Genomic DNA, 25,917 nt, shown 5'->3' with positions numbered 1-25,917 from the left:
CACACCACCATCGGGAGGGCTCGAAACTCCAATTTTTCGGTTAAGAGCATGTTTCTGGGTAACGGAGGTATTATGATGCGCTCTATGGTTTCTTTTGGGATATCGTATTTATTGCCGCTTTGGCCAGCGTACGTTATTGCAAGTTTGTGCAGGATGTGTCTTCCCGTGTTGCTTTGCGCGAGTCGTTCATATTGCGCTATCATATGAGCCTCAATAAGTTCGTCTAGCGTGTTATGAATTCCTAACGCTTCGAACTTTTCGTTAGACGTGGTGATCGGTAATCCGAGGGCTTGCTTATATGCTTTTTTAATTATGCATTCTATCTTTTGTTTTTCCGCCACTTGCAACTTGAGGTATGGGGTCACATACACTATGCGGCTGACGACGAAGGCTTGGATGAGCTGCACTAAGTTGTGTTCTTTCACGCCGTAGTTTTTGTTGGCGATTCTTCGAATCATTCGAATGGTTTGTTGGGTGTTGTTATCCAGGAACTTTATTGCTTCCCCGTTATGTCCGTTCTCGGATATTCGGAGTCCCAGAACTCTTATGTGTTGTACCTGAGGTATTGGGTAACCTCCTGCTAAGATTGTGATGTTGTGTCGTTCGTGAATGCGCTTGCGACCTCTGCTTGTAGGTCTGTAGAGTAATAACTCCGATTTTTGAGGAGAGCATTTTAGGCCATTGTTCTCCACGTATCGCTCTACCGTATTTACTGCTTGTTGTAAAATCTCTTCTATGTGACCGTCGCTCCCGCCCGTCACCCATAGGGTGATGTCATCCGCATAGATACTGTGCTGAAGCCCTTCGACGCGTTCCAGCTCTGAGGGTAAACCAAGCATCGCCACGTTGAATAGGAAAGGGGAAAGCACCGAACCTTGTGGTGTTCCCTTGTTGCCTAGAACGAATTCTTCGGATTCCGCTTCCCCGGCCATGATTGTAGCTTTACGGTTGGTGAGAAAATCTTTTATGTAATCGTACACTCTCCGACCTACGTGTATGTTTTGCAAGTTGCGCAATATGGCCTCGTGGGTGACGTTATCAAATGCCTTCTGCAGGTCAAGGCCCAGAATGGCTTTTGTATCCAGGGTGTGCGTTTTGGCGTCTATGATTTGATTCTTTAGCTGCAACATGACGTCTTGCGTCGAGAGTCTTGGTCGAAAGCCGATCATGGTGTGTGGGTATAGCTCGTTGTCGTCCATGTATCTGACGAGACGCGTTAAAATTACTTTTTCCATGAGCTTTCCAATGCAGGACGTCAATGAAATGGGCCTGAGATTTCCGATGAGCGGCTTTTTGCCCGGCTTGGGTATTAATATGATTTTGGCGGTTTTCCATTGCTGGGGTATGGCGCCCTTCTCCCAGCATTCGTTTATGTACTTCGTGAGAGCAGTGACGGATTCGTCATCTAAGTTGCGAAGTGTTTTATTTGTTATACCGTCGGGACCCGGGGCGGACTTGGGATTGAGTCGTCCGAGTTCGTATCGAATCTCTGCCTCTGTTATGGAGGCGTCGAGGTCGACGTTATCCTTCCCTTCGTACTCTGGGAGTCGCGCCTTTGTGGCTTCTCCTACGTATGTCTGGCGTAGCTCGCGTAAGAGCTCTGCTTCTGTACCTGCGTAGCTGTGTAGTATCCGTTGCAGGTTTTGTCTTTGTGTTGTTTTCGTGCCTTCTGGATCAAGGAGGCCTCGGAGAATGTTCCAAGTTTTGGACATTCCGAACTGCCTGTTCATTAAAGTGCACATGCCTGCCCACTGCTGCTGGGACAGCCTATTTGCGTAGTCTTCTATGTCTCTGTCGAGCGCGACGATTCTCTTTCTTAGACGCCGGTTGTGCTTTTGACCTTTCCAGCGCTCTTGCAGGCTGCGTTTTGCCTCCCACATGTGTAAGAGCTTGCTGTCCATTTCTTCCATTCCTGCCTCTTCGGGAACATGTTTGGTGGCTTTCTGCACGCTACGCTGGAGTGTGTCTGTCCACTTCTGTATATCTTCGATGGTCTCTGTAGCATCGTCCTCTCTTATCTTACGAAAGGTGTCCCACTCGGTTAACATTATTTTTCTACCTTTCTTTTTACGCGGACCTGCATGTAAAATTGTGCATACAATGTAGTGATCGCTGCCTAGATTTACGTTAGTGTTGGTCCAATGAGGGTTGGATATATTCCTTATGAATGTAAGGTCTGGCGTGGTGTCTCTACTGACGCTGTTCCCCATTCTGGTAGGGTCTTGTGGGTTAGTTATTAGCGTGAGCTCCTCGTGCTGCGCGTCGTTCCACAGGTTGCGGCCTTTAACGTTTTCATGCACCCCGAACATCACCGGGAGCGGAGGAATGCAAGAGCGAGAGCACTGCACAAGAAGTTTCAACATGACGCGGACGTGGTATATGTAGATGCAGCCGAATATACAGATGGTTTACACATGGCAATAGTCGCTTCAAATCAAGCGGGCCACCTGCTTGCTAGCGGCACCATTAAAACAGGAAATTCGGAAATCGCTGAAGAAACGGCCATAGCGCTGACGCTTGCGTCCACAAGGGCCAGCGTCGTAATCAGTGATTCTAAAACCGCGATTCATAACTTCGCTAACGGAAGGGTCTCGAAAGAGGCGTTAAGAATCTTAAATAACTTTCGCGGAGAGCACGACGTTTATGTTATATGGACGCCCGCCCACTCCTCCCTCCCAGGCAATGAAACCGCACACACCCTAGCTCGAGAGTTAGCGAGCCGAGCAGGGGCAGGAATGACGCGGAGCCCGCGTGCGGAGAGAGACCGCATGTTCAGTTACAACGAAATTACCAAGCACTACAGATTAGGGAGGCAGCATTACCCGCCACCACACTCCTCATTAAATAAGCAGCAGGCGACAGCGTGGCGCCTATTACAAACAAACACGTTCCCAAACCCAATCGCTTATAATCATTGTTACCCGGACCTCTACTCAGACAGATGTAAACACTGCAATCAGCGGGCGGACCTCAAACACATTATCTGGGCTTGCCCCAACATCGTGAAGGGGCCAAACACATACATGAATACGGAGCAGTGGGAGACCGCGCTGCTAAGCTCAAGCATTGAGGACCAACTACAGGTCATCAGGCAAGCCGAAGATGCCGCTAGGGCCCAAGGACTCCTAGCTGCCATCTAAGGGAGGGGATTCAACTCCTCTAACACTTGCCGTTTCAATAAAAGTTGTTTCTCTCTCTCTCGGTTAAGAGCCGATCGCGCAAGCCAATTGCGCCACGGAGACAGTCCCGCTCCAATCTCACCACCATCAGAACACATCTTCAAAGCTATCAGCCCAAAGAAAAAAATGCAACAAATCACTCCCGGGAGGGCTCGAACCTCCAACCTTTCCGTTAACAGCCGATTGCGCTAGCCAATTGCGCCACGAAGACAGTCGTGCTCCACTCTCACCACCATCAGAACATATCTTCAAAGCTATCAGCGCAAAGAAAAAAGCAACACACCACTCCCGGGAGGGCTCGAAACTCCAATTTTTCGGTTAACAGCCGAACGTGCTAGCCAATTGCGCCACGGAGACAGTCGTGCTCCACTCTCACCACCATCAGAACATTTCTTCAGAATTATCAGCCCAAAGAAAAAAAAAGCGCCGCACCACCACCGGGTGGGCTCGAACCTCCAACCTTTCAGTTAACAGCCGATCACGCCAGCCAGTTGCGCCATGGAGACAGTCGCGCTACACTCTCACCACCATCAGAACATATCTTCAAAGCTATCAGCCCATAGAAAAAAAGCCCGCACCACCACCGGGTTGGCTCGAACCTCAACCCTTTCGGTTAACGGCCGAACGCCCTAGCCAATTGCGCCACGGAGACAGTCCTGCTCCACTCTAGCCACCATCAGAACATATCTTCAAAGCTATCAGCCCAAAGAAAAAAAGCAACACACCACTCCCGGGAGGGCTCGAACCTCCAACCTTTCGGTTAACAGCCGATCGCGCTAGCCAATTGCGCCACGAAGACAGTCGTACTCCACTCTCTACCCCGTCAGAACATTTCTTCAGAGCTATCAGCCCAAAGGAAAAAAAACGCCGCACCACCACCGGATGGGCTCTAACCTCCAACCTTTTGGTCAACAGCCGATCGCGCTAGCTAATTGCGCTACGGAGAGAGTCGTGCTCCACTCTCACCACTAACAGAACATGTCTTCAAAGCTATCAGTGCAATGAAAAAAGCAACACACCACTCCCGGGAGTGCTCGAACCTCCAACCTTTCGGTTAACAGCCGATCGCGCTAGCAAATTGCGCCACAGAGACAGTCCTGCTCCGCTCTCACCACCATGAGAACATATCTTCAAAGCTATCAGCCCATAGAAAAAAAGCGCTGTACCCCCGCCGGGTGGGCTCGAACCTCCAACATTTCGGTAAACAGCCGATCGCGCTAGCCAATTGCGCCACGAAGACAGTCGTGCTCCACTCTCACCACCATCAGAACATTTCCCCAAAGCTATCAGCGCAAAGACAAAAAAGTGCCGCACCACGACCGGGTGGGCTCGAACCTCCAACATTTCGGTTAACAGCCGACCGCGCTAGCCAATTGCGACACGCAGACAGTCATGGTCCACTCTCACCACCATCAGAACATATCTTCAAAGCTATCAGCGGAAAGAAAAAAGCAACACGCCACTCCTGGGAGGGCTCGAAACTCCAATTTTTCGGTTAACAGCCGAACGTGCTAGCCGAGTGCGCGACGGAGACAGTCGTGCTCCACTCTCACCACCGTCAGAACATTTCTTCAGAGCTATCAGCCCAAAGAAAAAAAAGCGCCGCACCACCACCGGGTGGGCTCGAACCTCCAAACTTTCGGTTAACAGCCGATCACGCTAGCCAATTGCGCCACGGAGACAGTCGTGCTCCACTCCTACCACCATCAGAACATTTCTTCAGAGCTATCAGCCCAAAGAAAAAAAAGCGCCGCACCACCACCGGGTGGGCTCGAACCTCCAACCTTTCGGTTAACAGCCGATCGCGCTAGCCAATTGCGCCACGAAGACAGGCGTGCTCTACTCTCACCACCATCAGAACATATCTTCAAAGCTATCAGCGCAAAGAAAAAAGCAACACACCACTGCCGGGAGGGCTCAAACCTCCAATTTTTCGGTTAACAGCCGAACGTGCCAGCCAATCGTGCCACGGAGACAGTCGTGCTCCAATCTCACCACCATCAGAACATGTCTTCAAAGCTATCAGCGCAAAGAAAAAAGCGACTCACCACTCCCGAGAGGGCTCGAACCTCCAACATTTCGGTTAACAGCCGATCGCGCTAGCAAGTTGCGCCACGGAGACAGTCCTGCTATGCTCTAACCACCATCAGAACATATCTTCAAAGCTATCGGCCCCAAAAAGAAAGTGCTGCACCACCGCCACGTGGTCTCGAACCTCCAACTTTTCGGTTAACTGCCGATCGCGCTAGCCAATTGCGCCACGGAGACAGTCGTGCTCCACTCTCACCACCGTCAGAACATTTTTTCAGGGCTATCAGCCCAAAGAAAAAAAGCGCCGCACCGGCACCGGTTGGGCTCGAACCTCCAACCTTTCGGTCAACAGCAGATCGCGCTAGCCAATTGCGCCACGGAGACAGTCCTGCTCCACTCTCACCACCATCAGAACATGTTTTCAAAGCTATCAGCGCAAAGAAAAAAAAGCGACACACCGTCCCCGGGTGGGCTCGAAACTCCAACCTTTCGGTTAACAGCCGATCGCGCTAGCCAATTGCGCCACGGAGACAGTCCTGCTCACTCTCACCTCCATGAGATCATATCTTCAAAGCTATCAGCCAAAGAAAAAAACAGCGCTGCACCACCACCGGTTGGGCTCGAACCTGCCACCTTTCGGTTAACGGCCGATCGCGCTAGCTGATTGCGCCACGGAGACAGTCCCGCTCCACACTCACCACCATCAGAACCTATCTTCAAATCTATCAGCAAGAAGAAAAAACGCCGCCGCAGCACCACCGGGTGGGCTCGATCCTCCAACCTTTCTGTTAACAGCCAATCGCGCTAGCCAATTGCGCCACGGAGACAGTCCTGCTCCACTCTCACCACCATCAGAACATATCTTCAAAGCTATCCGCCCAAAGAAAAAAAAGCAACACACCACTTCCGGGAGGGCTCGAACCTCCAACATTTCAGTTAACAGCCGATCGCGCTAGCCAACTGCGCCACGGAGACAGTCGTACTCCACTCTCACCACCGTCAGAACATTTCCTCAGAGCTATCAGCCCGAAGAAAAAAAAGCGCCGCACCACCACCGGGGGGCTCGAACCTCCAACTTTTCGGTTAACAGCATATAGCGCTAGCCAATTGCGCCACAGAGACAGTCGTGCTCCACTCTCGCCACCATCAGAACATATCTTCAAAGCTATCAGCGCAAAGAAAAAAGAACACACCACTTCCGGGAGCGGTCGAATCTGCAACCTTTCGGTTAACAGCCGATCGCGCTAGCGAATTGCGCCACGGAGAACGTCGTGCTCTACTCTCACCACCATCAGAATATATCGTCAAAGCTATCAGCTCAAAGAAAAAAAGCAACACACCAATTACGGGAAGGCTCGAAACTCCAAATGTTCGGTTAACAGCCGAACGTGCTAGCCATTTGCGCCACGGAGACAGTCGTGCTACAATCTCACCACCGTCAGAACATTTCTCCAAAGCCATCAGCGCAAAAAAAAGCGCCGCACCACTACCGGGTGGGCTCGAAACTCCAAGCTTTCGGTTAACAGCCGATCGCGCTAGCCAAATGCGCCACGGAGACAGTCCTGCTCCACTCTCACCACCATCAGAAGATATCTTCAAAGCTATCAGCCCAAAGAAAAAAAAGCGCCGCACCACCACCGGGTGGGCTCGAACCTCCAACCTTTCGGTTATCAGCCGATCACGCTCGCCAATTGCGCCACGGAGACAGTCCTTCTCGACTCTCACCACCATCAGAACATATCTTCAAAGCTATCAGCCAAAAGAAAAAAAGCGCCGCACCACTACCGGGTGGGCTCAAAACTCCAAGCTTTCGGTTAACAGCCGATCGCGCTGGCCAATTGCGCCACGAAGACAGTCACGCTCCACTCTCACCACCATCAGAACATATCTTCAAAGCTATCAGCGCAAAGAAAAAAGCAACACACCACTCCCGGGAGGGCTCGAAACTCCAATTTTTCGGTTAACAGCCGAACGTGTTAGCCAATTGCGCCACGGAGACAGTCGTGCTCCACTCTCACAACCATGAGAACATATCTTCAAAGCTATCAGCGCAAAGAAAAAAGCAACACACCACTCCCGGAAGGGCTCGAAACTCCAATTTTTCGGTTAACAGCCGAACGTGCTAGCCAATTGCGCCACGGAGACAGTCGTGCTCCACTCTCACCACCATCAGAACATTTCTTCAGAGCTATCAGCCCAAAGAAAAAAAAAGCGCCGCACCGCCACCGGGTGGGCTCGAACCTCCAACCTTTCGGTTAACATCCGATCACGCCAGCCAGTTGCGCCATGGAGACCGTCGCGCTACACTCTCACCACCATCAGAACATATCTTCAAAGCTATCAGCCCATAGAAAAAAAGCCCGCACCACCACCGGGTGGGCTCGAACTTCAACCCTTTCGGCTAACGGCCGAACGCGCTAGCCAATTGCGCCACGGAGACAGTCCTGCTCCACTCTAGCCACCATCAGAACATATCTTCAAAGCTATCAACCCAAAGAAAAAAAAGCAACACACCACTCCCGGGAGGGCTCGAACCTCCAACCTTTCGGTTAACAGCCGATCGCGCTAGCCAATTGCGCCACGAAGACAGTCGTGCTCCACTCTCTACCCCGTGAGAACATTTCTTCAGAGCTATCAGCCCAAAGGAAAAAAAACGCCGCACCACCACCGGGTGGGCTCTAACCTCCAACCTTTTGGTTAACAGCCGATCGCGCTAGCTAATTGCGCTACGGAGAGAGTCGTGCTCCACTCTCACCACTAACAGAACATACCTTCAAAGCTATCAGTGCAATGAAAAAAGCAACACACCATTCCCGAGAGGGCTCGAACCTCCAACCTTTCGGTTAACAGCCGATCGCGCTAGCAAATTGCGCCACGGAGACAGTCCTGCTCCGTTTTCACCACCATGAGAACATATCTTCAAAGCTATCAGCCCATAGAAAAAAAGCGCTGTACCCCCAACGGTGGGCTCGAACCTCCCACCTTTCGGTAAACAGCCGATCGCGCTAGCCAATTGCGCCACGACGACAGTCGTGCTCAACTCTAACCTCCATCAGAACATTTCTTCAGAGCTATCAGCCCAAAGAAAAAAAAGCGCCGCACCACCACCACCGGGTGGGCTCGAACCTCCAACCTTTCGGTTAACAGCCGATCGCGCTAGCCAATTGCGCCACGAAGACAGGCGTGCTCTACTCTCACCACCATCAGAACATATCTTCAAAGCTATCAGCGCAAAGAAAAAAGCAACACACCACTGCCGGGAGGGCTCAAACCTCCAATTTTTTGGTTACCAGCCGAACGTGCCAGCCAATCGTGCCACGGAGACAGTCGTGCTCCAATCTCACCACCATCAGAACATGTCTTCAAAGCTATCAGCGCAAAGAAAAAAGCGACTCACCACTCCCGAGAGGGCTCGAACCTCCAACATTTCGGTTAACAGCCGATCGCGCTAGCAAATTGCGCCACGGAGACAGTCCTGCTATACTCTAACCACCATCAGAACATATCTTCAAAGCTATCGGCCCCAAAAAGAAAGTGCTGCACCACCGCCACGTGGTCTCGAACCTCCAACTTTTCGGTTAACTGCCGATCGCGCTAGCCAATTGCGCCACGGAGACAGTCGTGCTCCACTCTCACCACCGTCAGAACATTTTTTCAGGGCTATCAGCCAAAAGAAAAAAAGCGCCGCACCACTACCGGGTGGGCTCAAAACTCCAAGCTTTTGGTTAACAGCCGATCGCGCTGGCCAATTGCGCCACGAAGACAGTCACGCTCCACTCTCACCACCATCAGAACATATCTTCAAAGCTATCAGCCCATAGAAAAAAAGCCCGCACCACCAACGGGTGGGCTCGAACTTCAACCCTTTCGGCTAACGGCCGAACGCGCTAGCCAATTGCGCCACGGAGACAGTCCTGCTCCACTCTAGCCACCATCAGAACATATCTTCAAAGCTATCAGCCCAAAGAAAAAAAAGCAACACACCACTCCCGGGAGGGCTCGAACCTCCAACCTTTCGGTTAACAGCCGATCGCGCTAGCCAATTGCGCCACGAAGACAGTCGTGCTCCACTCTCTACCCCGTGAGAACATTTCTTCAGAGCTATCAGCCCAAAGGAAAAAAAACGCCGCACCACCACCGGGTGGGCTCTAACCTCCAACCTTTTGGTTAACAGCCGATCGCGCTAGCTAATTGCGCTACGGAGAGAGTCGTGCTCCACTCTCACCACTAACAGAACATACCTTCAAAGCTATCAGTGCAATGAAAAAAGCAACACACCATTCCCGAGAGGGCTCGAACCTCCAACCTTTCGGTTAACAGCCGATCGCGCTAGCAAATTGCGCCACGGAGACAGTCCTGCTCCGTTTTCACCACCATGAGAACATATCTTCAAAGCTATCAGCCCATAGAAAAAAAGCGCTGTACCCCCACCGGGTGGGCTCGAACCTCCCACCTTTCGGTAAACAGCCGATCGCGCTAGCCAATTGCGCCACGAAGACAGTCGTGCTCCACTCTAACCTCCATCAGAACATTTCTTCAGAGCTATCAGCCCAAAGAAAAAAAAGCGCCGCACCACCACCACCGGGTGGGCTCGAACCTCCAACCTTTCGGTTAACAGCCGATCGCGCTAGCCAATTGCGCCACGAAGACAGGCGTGCTCTACTCTCACCACCATCAGAACATATCTTCAAAGCTATCAGCGCAAAGAAAAAAGCAACACACCACTGCCGGGAGGGCTCAAACCTCCAATTTTTCGGTTAACAGCCGAACGTGCCAGCCAATCGTGCCACGGAGACAGTCGTGCTCCAATCTCACCACCATCAGAACATGTCTTCAAAGCTATCAGCGCAAAGAAAAAAGCGACTCACCACTCCCGAGAGGGCTCGAACCTCCAACATTTCGGTTAACAGCCGATCGCGCTAGCAAATTGCGCCACGGAGACAGTCCTGCTATACTCTAACCACCATCAGAACATATCTTCAAAGCTATCGGCCCCAAAAAGAAAGTGCTGCACCACCGCCACGTGGTCTCGAACCTCCAACTTTTCGGTTAACTGCCGATCGCGCTAGCCAATTGCGCCACGGAGACAGTCGTGCTCCACTCTCACCACCGTCAGAACATTTTTTCAGGGCTATCAGCCCAAAGAAAAAAAAGCGCCGCACCACCACCGGTTGGGCTCGAACCTCCAACCTTTCGGTCAACAGCAGATCCCGCTAGCCAATTGCGCCACGGAGACAGTCGTGCTCCAGTCTCACCACCATCAGAACATATTTTCAAAGCTATCAGCGCAAAGAAAAAAGCGACACACCACTCCCGGGAGGGCTCGAAACTCCAATTTTTCATTTAAAGCCGAATGTGCTAGCGAATTGCGCCAAGGAGACAGTCGTGCTCCGATCTCATCACTGTCAGAACATTTCTCCAAAGCTATCAGTGCAAAGAAAAAAAAGCGCCGCACCACCACCGGGTGGGCTCGAACCTCCAACCTTTCGGTTAACAGCTGACGGCGCTAGCCAATTGCGCCACGGAGACAGTCGTGCTCCACTCTCACCACCATCAGAACATATCTTCAAAGCAATCAGCGCAAAGAAAAAAGCAACACACCACTCCCGGGAGGTCTCGAAACTCCAATTTTTCGGTTAACAGCCGAACGTGCTAGCCAATTGCGCCACGGAGACGGTCGTGCTCCACTCTCACCACCGTCAGAACATTTCTTCAGAGCTATTAGCCTAAAGAAAAAAAAAGCGCCGCACCACGACCGAGTGGGCTCGAACCTCCAAGCTTTCGGTTAACAGCCGATCGCGCTTGCCAATTGCGCCACGGAGACAGTCGTGCTCCACTCTCACCACCGTCAGAACATTTCTTCAGCGCTATCGGCCCCAAAAAGAAAGTGCTGCACCACCGCCACGTGGTCTCGAACCTCCAACTTTTCGGTTAACTGCCGATCGCGCTAGCCAATTGCGCCACGGAGACAGTCGTGCTCCACTCTCGCCACCATCAGAACATATCTTCAAAGCTATCAGCGCAAAGAAAAAAGAACACACCACTTCCGGGAGCGGTCGAATCTGCAACCTTTCGGTTAACAGCCGATCGCGCTAGCGAATTGCGCCACGGAGAACGTCGTGCTCTACTCTCACCACCATCAGAATATATCGTCAAAGCTATCAGCTCAAAGAAAAAAAGCAACACACCAATTACGGGAAGGCTCGAAACTCCAAATTTTCGGTTAACAGCCGAACGTGCTAGCCATTTGCGCCACGGAGACAGTCGTGCTACAATCTCACCACCGTCAGAACATTTCTCCAAAGCCATCAGCGCAAAAAAAAGCGACTCACCACTCCCGAGAGGGCTCGAACCTCCAACATTTCGGTTAACAGCCGATCGCGCTAGCAAATTGCGCCACGGAGACAGTCCTGCTATACTCTAACCACCATCAGAACATATCTTCAAAGCTATCGGCCCCAAAAAGAAAGTGCTGCACCACCGCCACGTGGTCTCGAACCTCCAACTTTTCGGTTAACTGCCGATCGCGCTAGCCAATTGCGCCACGGAGACAGTCGTGCTCCACTCTCACCACCGTCAGAACATTTTTTCAGGGCTATCAGCCAAAAGAAAAAAAGCGCCGCACCACTACCGGGTGGGCTCAAAACTCCAAGCTTTCGGTTAACAGCCGATCGCGCTGGCCAATTGCGCCACGAAGACAGTCACGCTCCACTCTCACCACCATCAGAACATATCTTCAAAGCTATCAGCGCAAAGAAAAAAGCAACACACCACTCCCGGGAGGGCTCGAAACTCCAATTTTTCGGTTAACAGCCGAACGTGTTAGCCAATTGCGCCACGGAGACAGTCGTGCTCCACTCTCACAACCATGAGAACATATCTTCAAAGCTATCAGCGCAAAGAAAAAAGCAACACACCACTCCCGGGAGGGCTCGAAACTCCAATTTTTCGGTTAACAGCCGAACGTGCTAGCCAATTGCGCCACGGAGACAGTCGTGCTCCACTCTCACCACCATCAGAACATTTCTTCAGAGCTATCAGCCCAAAGAAAAAAAAGCGCCGCACCGCCACCGGGTGGGCTCGAACCTCCAACCTTTCGGTTAACATCCGATCACGCCAGCCAGTTGCGCCATGGAGACCGTCGCGCTACACTCTCACCACCATCAGAACATATCTTCAAAGCTATCAGCCCATAGAAAAAAAGCCCGCACCACCACCGGGTGGGCTCGAACTTCAACCCTTTTGGCTAACGGCCGAACGCGCTAGCCAATTGCGCCACGGAGACAGTCCTGCTCCACTCTAGCCACCATCAGAACATATCTTCAAAGCTATCAGCCCAAAGAAAAAAAAGCAACACACCACTCCCGGGAGGGCTCGAACCTCCAACCTTTCGGTTAACAGCCGATCGCGCTAGCCAATTGCGCCACGAAGACAGTCGTGCTCCACTCTCTACCCCGCGAGAACATTTCTTCAGAGCTATCAGCCCAAAGGAAAAAAAACGCCGCACCACCACCGGGTGGGCTCTAACCTCCAAACTTTTGGTTAACAGCCGATCGCGCTAGCTAATTGCGCTACGGAGAGAGTCGTGCTCCACTCTCACCACTAACAGAACATACCTTCAAAGCTATCAGTGCAATGAAAAAAGCAACACACCATTCCCGAGAGGGCTCGAACCTCCAACCTTTCGGTTAACAGCCGATCGCGCTAGCAAATTGCGCCACGGAGACAGTCCTGCTCCGTTTTCACCACCATGAGAACATATCTTCAAAGCTATCAGCCCATAGAAAAAAAGCGCTGTACCCCCACCGGGTGGGCTCGAACCTCCCACCTTTCGGTAAACAGCCGATCGCGCTAGCCAATTGCGCCACGAAGACAGTCGTGCTCCACTCTAACCTCCATCAGAACATTTCTTCAGAGCTATCAGCCCAAAGAAAAAAAAGCGCCGCACGACCACCACCGGGTGGGCTCGAACCTCCAACCTTTCGGTTAACAGCCCATCGCGCTAGCCAATTGCGCCACGAAGACAGGCGTGCTCTACTCTCACCACCATCAGAACATATCTTCAAAGCTATCAGCGCAAAGAAAAAAGCAACACACCACTGCCGGGAGGGCTCAAACCTCCAATTTTTCGGTTAACAGCCGAACGTGCCAGCCAATCGTGCCACGGAGACAGTCGTGCTCCAATCTCACCACCATCAGAACATGTCTTCAAAGCTATCAGCGCAAAGAAAAAAGCGACTCACCACTCCCGAGAGGGCTCGAACCTCCAACATTTCGGTTAACAGCCGATCGCGCTAGCAAATTGCGCCACGGAGACAGTCCTGCTATACTCTAACCACCATCAGAACATATCTTCAAAGCTATCGGCCCCAAAAAGAAAGTGCTGCACCACCGCCACGTGGTCTCGAACCTCCAACTTTTCGGTTAACTGCCGATCGCGCTAGCCCATTGCGCCACGGAGACAGTCGTGCTCCACTCTCACCACCGTCAGAAAATTTTTTCAGGGCTATCAGCTTAAAGAAAAAAAAGCGCCGCACCACCACCGGTTGGGCTCGAACCTCCAACCTTTCGGTCAACAGCAGATCCCGCTAGCCAATTGCGCCAGGGAGACAGTCGTGCTCCAGTCTCACCACCATCAGAACATATTTTCAAAGCTATCAGCGCAAAGAAAAAAGCGACACACCACTCCCGGGAGGGCTCGAAACTCCAATTTTTCATTTAAAGCCGAATGTGCTAGCGAATTGCGCCAAGGAGACAGTCGTGCTCCGATCTCATCACTGTCAGAACATTTCTCTAAAGCTATCAGTGCAAAGAAAAAAAAGCGCCGCACCACCACCGGGTGGGCTCGAACCTCCAACCTTTCGGTTAACAGCTGACGGCGCTAGCCAATTGCGCCACGGAGACAGTCGTGCTCCACTCTCACCACCATCAGAACATATCTTCAAAGCAATCAGCGCAAAGAAAAAAGCAACACACCACTCCCGGGAGGTCTCGAAACTCCAATTTTTCGGTTAACAGCCGAACGTGCTAGCCAATTGCGCCACGGAGACGGTCGTGCTCCACTCTCACCACCGTCAGAACATTTCTTCAGAGCTATTAGCCTAAAGAAAAAAAAAGCGCCGCACCACGACCGAGTGGGCTCGAACCTCCAAGCTTTCGGTTAACAGCCGATCGCGCTAGCCAATTGCGCCACGGAGACAGTCGTGCTCCACTCTCACCACCGTCAGAACATTTCTTCAGCGCTATCAGCCCAAAGAAAAAAAAGCGCCGCACCACCGCCGGGTGGGCTCGAACCTCCAACCTTTTGGATAGCAGCTGATCGCGCTAGACAATTGCGCCACGGAGACACTCCTGCTCTACTCTCACCTCAATGAGATCATATCTTCAAAGCTATCAGCCAAAGAAAAAAACAGCGCCGCACCACCACCGGTTGGGCTCGAACCTGCCACCTTTCGGTTAACGGCCGATCGCGCTAGCCGATTGCGCCACGGAGACAGTCCTGCTCCACACTCACCACCATCAGAACCTATCTTCAAATCTATCAGCAAGAAGAAAAAACGCCGCCGCAGCACAACCGGGTGGGCTCGATCCTCTAACCTTTCTGTTAACAGCCGATCGCGCTAGCCAATTGCGCCACGGAGACAGTCCTGCTCCACTCTCACCACCATCAGAACATATCTTCAAAGCTATCCGCCCAAAGAAAAAAAAGCAACACACCACTCCCGGGAGGGCTCGAACCTCCAACATTTCAGTTACCAGCCGATCGCGCTAGCCAACTGCGCCACGGAGACAGTCGTAGTCCACTCTCACTACCGTCAGAACATTTCCTCAGAGCTATCAGCCCGAAGAAAAAAAAGCGCCGCACCACCACCGGGGGGCTCGAACCTCCAACTTTTCGGTTAACAGCATATAGCGCTAGCCAATTGCGCCACAGAGACAGTCGTGCTCCACTCTCGCCACCATCAGAACATATCTTCAAAGCTATCAGCGCAAAGAAAAAAGAACACACCACTTCCAGGAGCGGTCGAATCTGCAACCTTTCGGTTAACAGCCGATCGCGCTAGCGAATTGCGCCACGGAGAACGTCGTGCTCTACTCTCACCACCATCAGAATATATCGTCAAAGCTATCAGCTCAAAGAAAAAAAGCAACACACCAATTACGGGAAGGCTCGAAACTCCAAATTTTCGGTTTACAGCCGAACGTGCTAGCCAATTGCGCCACGGAGACAGTCGTGCTACAATCTCACCACCGTCAGAACATTTCTCCAAAGCCATCAGCGCAAAAAAAAGCGCCGCACCACTACCGGGTGGGCTCGACACTCCAAGCTTTCGGTTAACAGCCGATCGCGCTAGCCAAATGCGCCACGGAGACAGTCCTGCTCCACTCTCACCACCATCAGAAGATATCTTCAAAGCTATCAGCCTAAAGAAAAAAAAAAGCGCCGCACCACCACCGGGTGGGCTCGAACCTCCAACCTTTCGGTTATCAGCCGATCGCGCTAGCCAATTGCGCCACGAAGACAGTCGTGCTCAACTCTAACCTCCATCAGAACATTTCTTCAGAGCTATCAGCCCAAAGAAAAAAAAAGCGCCGCACCACCACCACCGGGTGGGCTCGAACCTCCAACCTTTCGGTTAACAGCCGATCGCGCTAGCCAATTGCGCCACGAAGATAGGCGTGCTCTACTCTCACCACCATCAGAACATATCTTCAAAGCTATCAGCGCAAAGAAAAAAGCAACACACCACTGCCGGGAGGGCTCAAACCTCCAATTTTTTGGTTAACAGCCGAACGTGCCAGCCAATCGTGCCACGGAGACAGTCGTGCTCCAATCTCACCACCATCAGAACATGTCTTCAAAGCTATCAGCGCAAAAAAAAGCGACTCACCACTCCCGAGAGGGCTCGAACCTCCAACATTTCGGTTAACAGCCGATCGCGCTAGCAAATTGCGCCACGGAGACAGTCCTGCTATACTCTAACCACCATCAGAACATATCTTCAAAGCTATCGGCCCCAAAAAGAAAGTGCTGCACCACCGCCACGTGGTCTCGAACCTCCAACTTTTCGGTTAACTGCCGATCGCGCTAGCCAATTGCGCCACGGAGACAGTCGTGCTCCACTCTCACCACCGTCAGAACATTTTTTCAGGGCTATCAGCCAAAAGAAAAAAAGCGCCGCACCACTACCGGGTGGGCTCAAAACTCCAAGCTTTCGGTTAACAGCCGATCGCGCTGGCCAATTGCGCCACGAAGACAGTCACGCTCCACTCTCACCACCATCAGAACATATCTTCAAAGCTATCAGCGCAAAGAAAAAAGCAACACACCACTCCCGGGAGGGCTCGAAACTCCAATTTTTCGGTTAACAGCCGAACGTGTTAGCCAATTGCGCCACGGAGACAGTCGTGCTCCACTCTCACAACCATGAGAACATATCTTCAAAGCTATCAGCGCAAAGAAAAAAGCAACACACCACTCCCGGGAGGGCTCGAAACTCCAATTTTTCGGTTAACAGCCGAACGTGCTAGCCAATTGCGCCACGGAGACAGTCGTGCTCCACTCTCACCACCATCAGAACATTTCTTCAGAGCTATCAGCCCAAAGAAAAAAAAGCGCCGCACCGCCACCGGGTGGGCTCGAACCTCCAACCTTTCGGTTAACATCCGATCACGCCAGCCAGTTGCGCCATGGAGACCGTCGCGCTACACTCTCACCACCATCAGAACATATCTTCAAAGCTATCAGCCCATAGAAAAAAAGCCCGCACCACCACCGGGTGGGCTCGAACTTCAACCCTTTCGGCTAACGGCCGAACGCGCTAGCCAATTGCGCCACGGAGACAGTCCTGCTCCACTCTAGCCACCATCAGAACATATCTTCAAAGCTATCAGCCCAAAGAAAAAAAAGCAACACACCACTCCCGGGAGGGCTCGAACCTCCAACCTTTCGGTTAACAGCCGATCGCGCTAGCCAATTGCGCCACGAAGACAGTCGTGCTCCACTCTCTACCCCGTGAGAACATTTCTTCAGAGCTATCAGCCCAAAGGAAAAAAAACGCCGCACCACCACCGGGTGGGCTCTAACCTCCAACCTTTTGGTTAACAGCCGATCGCGCTAGCTAATTGCGCTACGGAGAGAGTCGTGCTCCACTCTCACCACTAACAGAACATACCTTCAAAGCTATCAGTGCAATGAAAAAAGCAACACACCATTCCCGAGAGGGCTCGAACCTCCAACCTTTCGGTTAACAGCCGATCGCGCTAGCAAATTGCGCCACGGAGACAGTCCTGCTCCGTTTTCACCACCATGAGAACATATCTTCAAAGCTATCAGCCCATAGAAAAAAAGCGCTGTACCCCCACCGGGTGGGCTCGAACCTCCCACCTTTCGGTAAACAGCCGATCGCGCTAGCCAATTGCGCCACGAAGACAGTCGTGCTCCACTCTAACCTCCATCAGAACATTTCTTCAGGGCTATCAGCCCAAAGAAAAAAAAGCGCCGCACCACCACCACCGGGTGGGCTCGAACCTCCAACCTTTCGGTTAACAGCCCATCGCGCTAGCCAATTGCGCCACGAAGACAGGCGTGCTCTACTCTCACCACCATCAGAACATATCTTCAAAGCTATCAGCGCAAAGAAAAAAGCAACACACCACTGCCGGGAGGGCTCAAACCTCCAATTTTTCGGTTAACAGCCGAACGTGCCAGCCAATCGTGCCACGGAGACAGTCGTGCTCCAATCTCACCACCATCAGAACATGTCTTCAAAGCTATCAGCGCAAAGAAAAAAGCGACTCACCACTCCCGAGAGGGCTCGAACCTCCAACATTTCGGTTAACAGCCGATCGCGCTAGCAAATTGCGCCACGGAGACAGTCCTGCTATACTCTAACCACCATCAGAACATATCTTCAAAGCTATCGGCCCCAAAAAGAAAGTGCTGCACCACCGCCACGTGGTCTCGAACCTCCAACTTTTCGGTTAACTGCCGATCGCGCTAGCCCATTGCGCCACGGAGACAGTCGTGCTCCACTCTCACCACCGTCAGAACATTTTTTCAGGGCTATCAGCCCAAAGAAAAAAAAGCGCCGCACCACCACCGGTTGGGCTCGAACCTCCAACCTTTCGGTCAACAGCAGATCCCGCTAGCCAATTGCGCCACGGAGACAGTCGTGCTCCAGTCTCACCACCATCAGAACATATTTTCAAAGCTATCAGCGCAAAGAAAAAAGCGACACACCACTCCCGGGAGGGCTCGAAACTCCAATTTTTCATTTAAAGCCGAATGTGCTAGCGAATTGCGCCAAGGAGACAGTCGTGCTCCGATCTCATCACTGTCAGAACATTTCTCCAAAGCTATCAGTGCAAAGAAAAAAAAGCGCCGCACCACCACCGGGTGGGCTCGAACCTCCAACCTTTCGGTTAACAGCTGACGGCGCTAGCCAATTGCGCCACGGAGACAGTCGTGCTCCACTCTCACCACCATCAGAACATATCTTCAAAGCAATCAGCGCAAAGAAAAAAGCAACACACCACTCCCGGGAGGTCTCGAAACTCCAATTTTTCGGTTAACAGCCGAACGTGCTAGCCAATTGCGCCACGGAGACGGTCGTGCTCCACTCTCACCACCGTCAGAACATTTCTTCAGAGCTATTAGCCTAAAGAAAAAAAAAGCGCCGCACCACGACCGAGTGGGCTCGAACCTCCAAGCTTTCGGTTAACAGCCGATCGCGCTAGCCAATTGCGCCACGGAGACAGTCGTGCTCCACTCTCACCACCGTCAGAACATTTCTTCAGCGCTATCAGCCCAAAGAAAAAAAAGCGCCGCACCACCGCCGGGTGGGCTCGAACCTCCAACCTTTTGGATAGCAGCTGATCGCGCTAGACAATTGCGCCACGGAGACACTCCTGCTCTACTCTCACCTCAATGAGATCATATCTTCAAAGCTATCAGCCAAAGAAAAAAACAGCGCCGCACCACCACCGGTTGGGCTCGAACCTGCCACCTTTCGGTTAACGGCCGATCGCGCTAGCCGATTGCGCCACGGAGACAGTCCTGCTCCACACTCACCACCATCAGAACCTATCTTCAAATCTATCAGCAAGAAGAAAAAACGCCGCCGCAGCACCACCGGGTGGGCTCGATCCTCCAACCTTTCTGTTAACAGCCGATCGCGCTAGCCAATTGCGCCACGGAGACAGTCCTGCTCCACTCTCACCACCATCAGAACATATCTTCAAAGCTATCCGCCCAAAGAAAAAAAAGCAACACACCACTCCCGGGAGGGCTCGAACCTCCAACATTTCAGTTACCAGCCGATCGCGCTAGCCAACTGCGCCACGGAGACAGTCGTACTCCACTCTCACTACCATCAGAACATTTCCTCAGAGCTATCAGCCCGAAGAAAAAAAAGCGCCGCACCACCACCGGGGGGCTCGAACCTCCAACTTTTCGGTTAACAGCATATAGCGCTAGCCAATTGCGCCACAGAGACAGTCGTGCTCCACTCTCGCCACCATCAGAACATATCTTCAAAGCTATCAGCGCAAAGAAAAAAGAACACACCACTTCCAGGAGCGCTCGAATCTGCAACCTTTCGGTTAACAGCCGATCGCGCTAGCGAATTGCGCCACGGAGAACGTCGTGCTCTACTCTCACCACCATCAGAATATATCGTCAAAGCTATCAGCTCAAAGAAAAAAAGCAACACACCAATTACGGGAAGGCTCGAAACTCCAAATTTTCGGTTTACAGCCGAACGTGCTAGCCAATTGCGCCACGGAGACAGTCGTGCTACAATCTCACCACCGTCAGAACATTTCTCCAAAGCCATCAGCGCAAAAAAAAGCGCCGCACCACTACCGGGTGGGCTCGACACTCCAAGCTTTCGGTTAACAGCCGATCGCGCTAGCCAAATGCGCCACGGAGACAGTCCTGCTCCACTCTCACCACCATCAGAAGATATCTTCAAAGCTATCAGCCCAAAGAAAAAAAAAGCGCCGCACCACCACCGGGTGGGCTCGAACCTCCAACCTTTCGGTTATCAGCCGATCACGCTCGCCAATTGCGCCACGGAGACAGTCCTTCTCCACTCTCACCACCATCAGAACATATCTTCAAAGCTATCAGCCAAAAGAAAAAAAGCGCCGCACCACTACCGGGTGGGCTCAAAACTCCAAGCTTTCGGTTAACAGCCGATCGCGCTGGCCAATTGCGCCACGATGACAGTCACGCTCCACTCTCACCACCATCAGAACATATCTTCAAAGCTATCAGCGCAAAGAAAAAAGCAACACACCACTCCCGGGAGGGCTCGAAACTCCAATTTTTCGGTTAACAGCCGAACGTGCTAGCCAATTGCGCCACGGAGACAGTCGTGCTCCACTATCACCACCATCAGAACATATCTTCAAAGCTATCAGCGCAAAGAAAAAAGCAACACACCACTCCCGGGAGGGCTCGAAACTCCAATTTTTCGGTTAACAGCCGAACGTCTTGCCAATTGCGCCACGAAGACAGTCGTGCTCTACTCTCACCACCATCAGAACATTTCTTCAGAGCTATCAGCCCAAAGAAAAAAAAACGCCGCACCACCACCGGGTGGGCTTGAACCTCCAACCTTTCAGTTAACAGCCGATCACGCTAGCCAGTTGCGCCATGGAGACAGTCGCGCTACACTCTCACCACCATCAGAACATTTATTCAGAGCTATCAGCCCAAAGAAAAAAAAGCGCCGCACCACCACCGTGTGGGCTCGAACCTCCAACCTTTCGGTCAACAGCAGATCGCGCTAGCCAATTGCGCCACGGAGACAGGCGTGCTCCAGTCTCACCACCATCAGAACATATTGTCACGACGCAGACACAGCAGGAGTTCGCCATAGAAGAGCTCACTTTAATTAAAAATGAAAGGCGCTCGGAAAGAGGACCGGGCAAGAGCTTCGTCTTCTTCTCTGGCTGTGCGAGCTCCCCTCTGCAGGTTGAATGTGGCATTTGCCTCCCTCTAGGAAGAGCATCGACCCGATGCTCGGCTACAGAATACGCGGTGTATCTATAGTTTACGTATTACGCAACTAGCTCAGTACAATATGGCTTCATCCGCACAACGTGTACGATTTCAGATTTTTGAGCTCGCGAAGAACTGTCAGGGATGACCTCATAATTCACGTCACTTAGGCACCGTATAACATTGTAGGGACCAAAGTACTTCTTCAGTAACTTTTCACAAAGGCCGCGTCGGCGAATAGGGCTCCAGTCCCACACTTTCTCGCCTGGTTGATAAGTGACGTATCGGTGTCGCAGGTTATAACGTTGTGCGTCGTAATTCTGCTGTCGGGCGATTCGCACGCGTGCTAGCTGCCGTGCCTCTTCAGCTCGTTGGGTAAAGGCTTGAACATCCGTGTCTGTATCCTCGCAGTCGTGCAGCAGCATGGCATCAAGCATTGTCGTCACTTCACGGCCATAAAGAAGACTAAATGGCGTGCTCCGTGTAGTTTCCTGCTGCGCCGTATTATAGGCAAACGTCACGTATGGTAGAACGTCGTCCCAATTTTTATGATCCACATCGATGTACATACTAAGCATATCAGCAATTGTCTTGTTGAGGCGTTCTGTTAAGCCGTAGGTTTGTGGGTGGTAGGAGGTAGTTTTTCGATGCGCTGTTCCACTCAACTCAAGCACTGACTTGAGGAGCATAGCCGTGAAAGCGGTACCTCTGTCTGTTATTATAATTCTAGGAGCGCCATGCCTCAGAACGATATTTTCAATGAAAAATCGTGCCGCTTCTTCTGCGGTTCCACTTGATAAAGCCTTTGTTTCTGCGTAGCGAGTAAGATAGTCCGTAGCGACAATTACGCACTTATTTCCAGTATGCGAAGTCGGAAATGGTCCAAGGAGATCCATTCCAATTTGTGCAAAAGGCATGGTGGGCACTTGAACTGGTTGCAACAATCCGGCTGGTTTTAAAGGTGGTGATTTTCGTCGTTGACAATCGAGGCACGTGCGGACGTAATGCTTTACAGTGCCTGGAAGCTTCGGCCAGTAGTACTTTTGTTGGATTCTGGCCAATGTGCGCGTGTATCCGAGGTGGCCGGAGGTTGGCTCATCGTGGCAAGCGCTCAGGATCTCATCGCGAATGGATGTCGGGACGACAAGTAAGTGGGCATTTCCGCTGGGGGCAAAGTTCTTCTTGTATAGCACACCACTGCGCAAGCAGAATGATGGCAGGCTCCTTGCAAATATCTTGGGAACGCTTGTAGACTGGCCGTTAAGAAAATTAATAAGAGGGAGCAACTCACTGTCTTCCTTCTGCTTAGACGAAATGGTGACCGTGTCGACCACTCCTAAAAATGCCATGTCATCATCTTCTGAGACATCATCTTGCTTTATAGGCGACCTGGATAAGCAATCAGCATCAGAGTGCTGTCGTCCCGACTTATAGATGACCGTCATATCGAATTCTTGTAGGCGTAAGCTCCAGCGCGCTAGCCGACCGGATGGGTCCTTCAAGTTGGTCAGCCAGCAAAGAGAGTGGTGGTCGCTGACTACGTGGAAGGGACGGCCGTAGAGGTATGGGCGAAACTTCAGAACTGCCCATACTACAGCAAGACATTCCTTTTCCGTTGTGGAATAATGGGACTCGGCACGGGAAAGCGTCCTACTTGCATATGCAATCACTCTCTCGGCTGAGTCTTGCCACTGGACGACTACAGCGCCTAAACCTACGTTGCTGGCATCAGTGTGGATCATGGTTGGAGCGTCCTCGTCAAAGTGAGCAAGCACAGGGGGTGTCTGCAGGCGCTGTCGTAGACCGTCAAATGCTGCTTGTTCCTCTTCGCCCCATAAAAATGGAACATCGTCTCTCGTTATGCGTGTTAAGGGCGACGCTATGTGCGAGAAATTGGCAATAAATCTGCGGTAGTAGGCGCAAAGGCCAAGAAAACGTCTTACGGCCTTCTTTTTTGTTGGCACCGGAAATTTTCGGACGGCGTCGATCTTGTCGGGGTCCGGACAAACACCTTCATGGCTCACCACATGTCCTAAGAATCGGAGTTCCTTGAAACCGAAATGACATTTCTCAGGTTTCAGCGATAAGCCAGCGGACCGTATTGCTCGAAATACTAATAGCAGCCGTCTTAGATGTTCCTCGAATGTTGGTGAGAAAACAATGACGTCGTCGAGGTATACCAGACACGTCTGCCACTTAAGGCCTGATAGGACGGTATCCATCAGTCTCTGAAATGTTGCTGGGGCTGAGCACAATCCGAAGGGCAAGACTTTAAACTCGTAAAGCCCGTCAGGCGTAACAAAAGCAGTCTTTTCTCTGTCCCGCTCATCGACCTCGATTTGCCAATAACCGCTTTTCAGGTCAATTGACGAGAAGAAGCGTGCATGCCTCAGCCTGTCAAGTGAATCGTCAATACGCGGTAGTGGATATACGTCTTTCTTTGTCACGCGGTTCAGCTTGCGGTAGTCCACACAGAAGCGTAAGCTGCCGTCTTTCTTCTTAACTAGCACTACCGGTGATGCCCAAGGGCTTTTTGACGGCTGAATGATGTCAGCATTGAGCATTTTCTGGACTTGTTCTTGGATTGCTTCGCGTTCTTTCGGTGCCACGCGGTATGGGTTTTGTCGAATTGGTCTTGCCGTCTCTTCCGTTATAATTCGGTGCTTTGTCAGTGGCGTTTGATTTACCCTCGAGGTCGACGAAAAACAATCTTCAAACTGGCCGAGAATATCTAGAAGACTCTGCCTCTGCGCTGGCGATAAATCTGTGCTCACGTCGACAGGCAGTGGTGTTGAAGCGGCCGGTGTCTCTGCCTGTTGTAATGTGAAGCACTCGCGGAATTCTACAATTTCTTCGAAGTATGCAACTGTGGTACCCTCTGCAATGTGTCGACGCTCGTTGCTGAAGTTTGTCAACAGGACCTCTGCTTGCCCAGACACTACACTGACGAGACTTCTGGCAATAGCGATTCCTCGAGAGAGTAAAAGCGTCGATATTTGTTCCGCGACACCTTCTCCACTATGCTGCGTGTTACACGTGACAGAGACGAGGCGGCATGACAACGGTGGCATGGTCACGTCGTCAATCACGCGCATGGGCTTGCGCTGCAGCACTGCGCTATGGTCCGCTGAGAAAGTCAGTACACCGTCCGGTATATTTATAATGGCACCGTACTCCCGCAGGAAATCCATACCCAAGATGGCCTGTTTACAACACTCAGCAAGAATAACGAAGGTTGCCACGAATGATGAATCCCCAATCTTGATTCGTGCGGTGCACTTTCCGGTAGGTGTCAGCAGCTGGCCTCCGGCTCCTCTAATTTGCGGCCCCGTCTATTCCATTTTTACCTTCTTGAGTTGGTCGGCCAGATTCGCACTCATTATTGAAAAGTCTGCACCAGTGTCGATCAGTGCGGTCACGTCGTGACCGTCAATTGAAAGTGTAATGTCGGCGGTGACAATCTCGTCTTTCGTCGGTTCATTCGAAATGTGCGGCCCTTCATGTGGTGGTAATGGGGGATTTTCAAATCTTCGGCAATTCGCAACCTTCCCCTCTAAGGTCGCTGCTTTTAGTTTCCCCGGCGTGGACTGGGAGACCTTCCTCTCGCCATGTCCGTGGTGCTACCCCTATTAGATCGGGGAAAATGACCTGGGGAGGGCGAGCGTGACCGGAACCCAGGAGAAACGTCTCGCGGGATCGTCGCACTCGTTTCAACGTTGCGTCTTCCGTCAAAATAGCGCCGAGGGATAGTGGACGGAAATCCTTGAGACCCGGCAACGCGATGAGGACAATACCGCACAATGTGGCCTGCTTCCCCACAATGGAAGCACAGGGGCCTGTAGTCAGGGGTACGCCATATGTCGGTTTTGCGGAGTGGGGGTCGCATCGGCGTCGACGTTTCCCTGTAGTACCAAGGCACTGTCGGCGGCTGTTGCTGGTGGTACTGTTGAGGTGGCGGCACGTTAGATCTAGGCTGTCGACGGAGAACATCTGCATATGTTGGCCTAACTATTTCAGTGTTCGGCTCGGGAAGTGAAAGCGCTTGCCTTATTTCTTGGCGAACAACTTCTGTGACCGACGCAATCGCGCAGCCATTCGGTGTGGCAGCGAGATTCTTCACCTCTTCTTGTACAATTTCGCGTATCAGGTCACGCAAAGAACGCTCGTCAGGTGTCACGGTGGTCACGGCGGTTGCGCTGATTTGTCCGCTGTTGTTTGGACGGTCGTACTGGCGGTACCGTAGCTGTAGTGCGCGTTCTATGGCGGTCACCTCCTTCGAAAATTCGTCGACGCTTGAAGGTGGGTTCCGTACGAGACCAGCAAACAGCTGCTCTTTAACACCACGCATGAGGTGGCTGATCTTTCTGTTCTCGGACATATCGGGATCGGCTCGATGAAAGAGACGAGCCATGTCCTCAACAAACATTGTAACAGACTCGTTGGGCTTTTGTATCCGTGATTCAAGGAGTCGTTGTGCCTGCTCCCGCCTTTCGGTGTTTGCGAAGGTGTCCAGGAACTTCCGCCGGAACTGGTCCCACGTTGACCACACGCGATTCGTGAACCACGTGCGAGCCCCGTCTTGAAGAGGGAAATACACGTACCCCAACTTCTGTGCGGCGTTCCACCCGTTAACGTTGGCTGTGCGCTCGAACTCCTCAAGCCAGTCATCTGCGTCCTCATATGTGTTGCCATGAAAGT

Source organism: Rhipicephalus microplus, chromosome 9, assembly GCF_043290135.1.
Source record: "Rhipicephalus microplus isolate Deutch F79 chromosome 9, USDA_Rmic, whole genome shotgun sequence".
NCBI lineage: Eukaryota > Metazoa > Arthropoda > Arachnida > Ixodida > Ixodidae > Rhipicephalus > Rhipicephalus microplus.
This window is presented reverse-complemented; position numbering follows the sequence as displayed.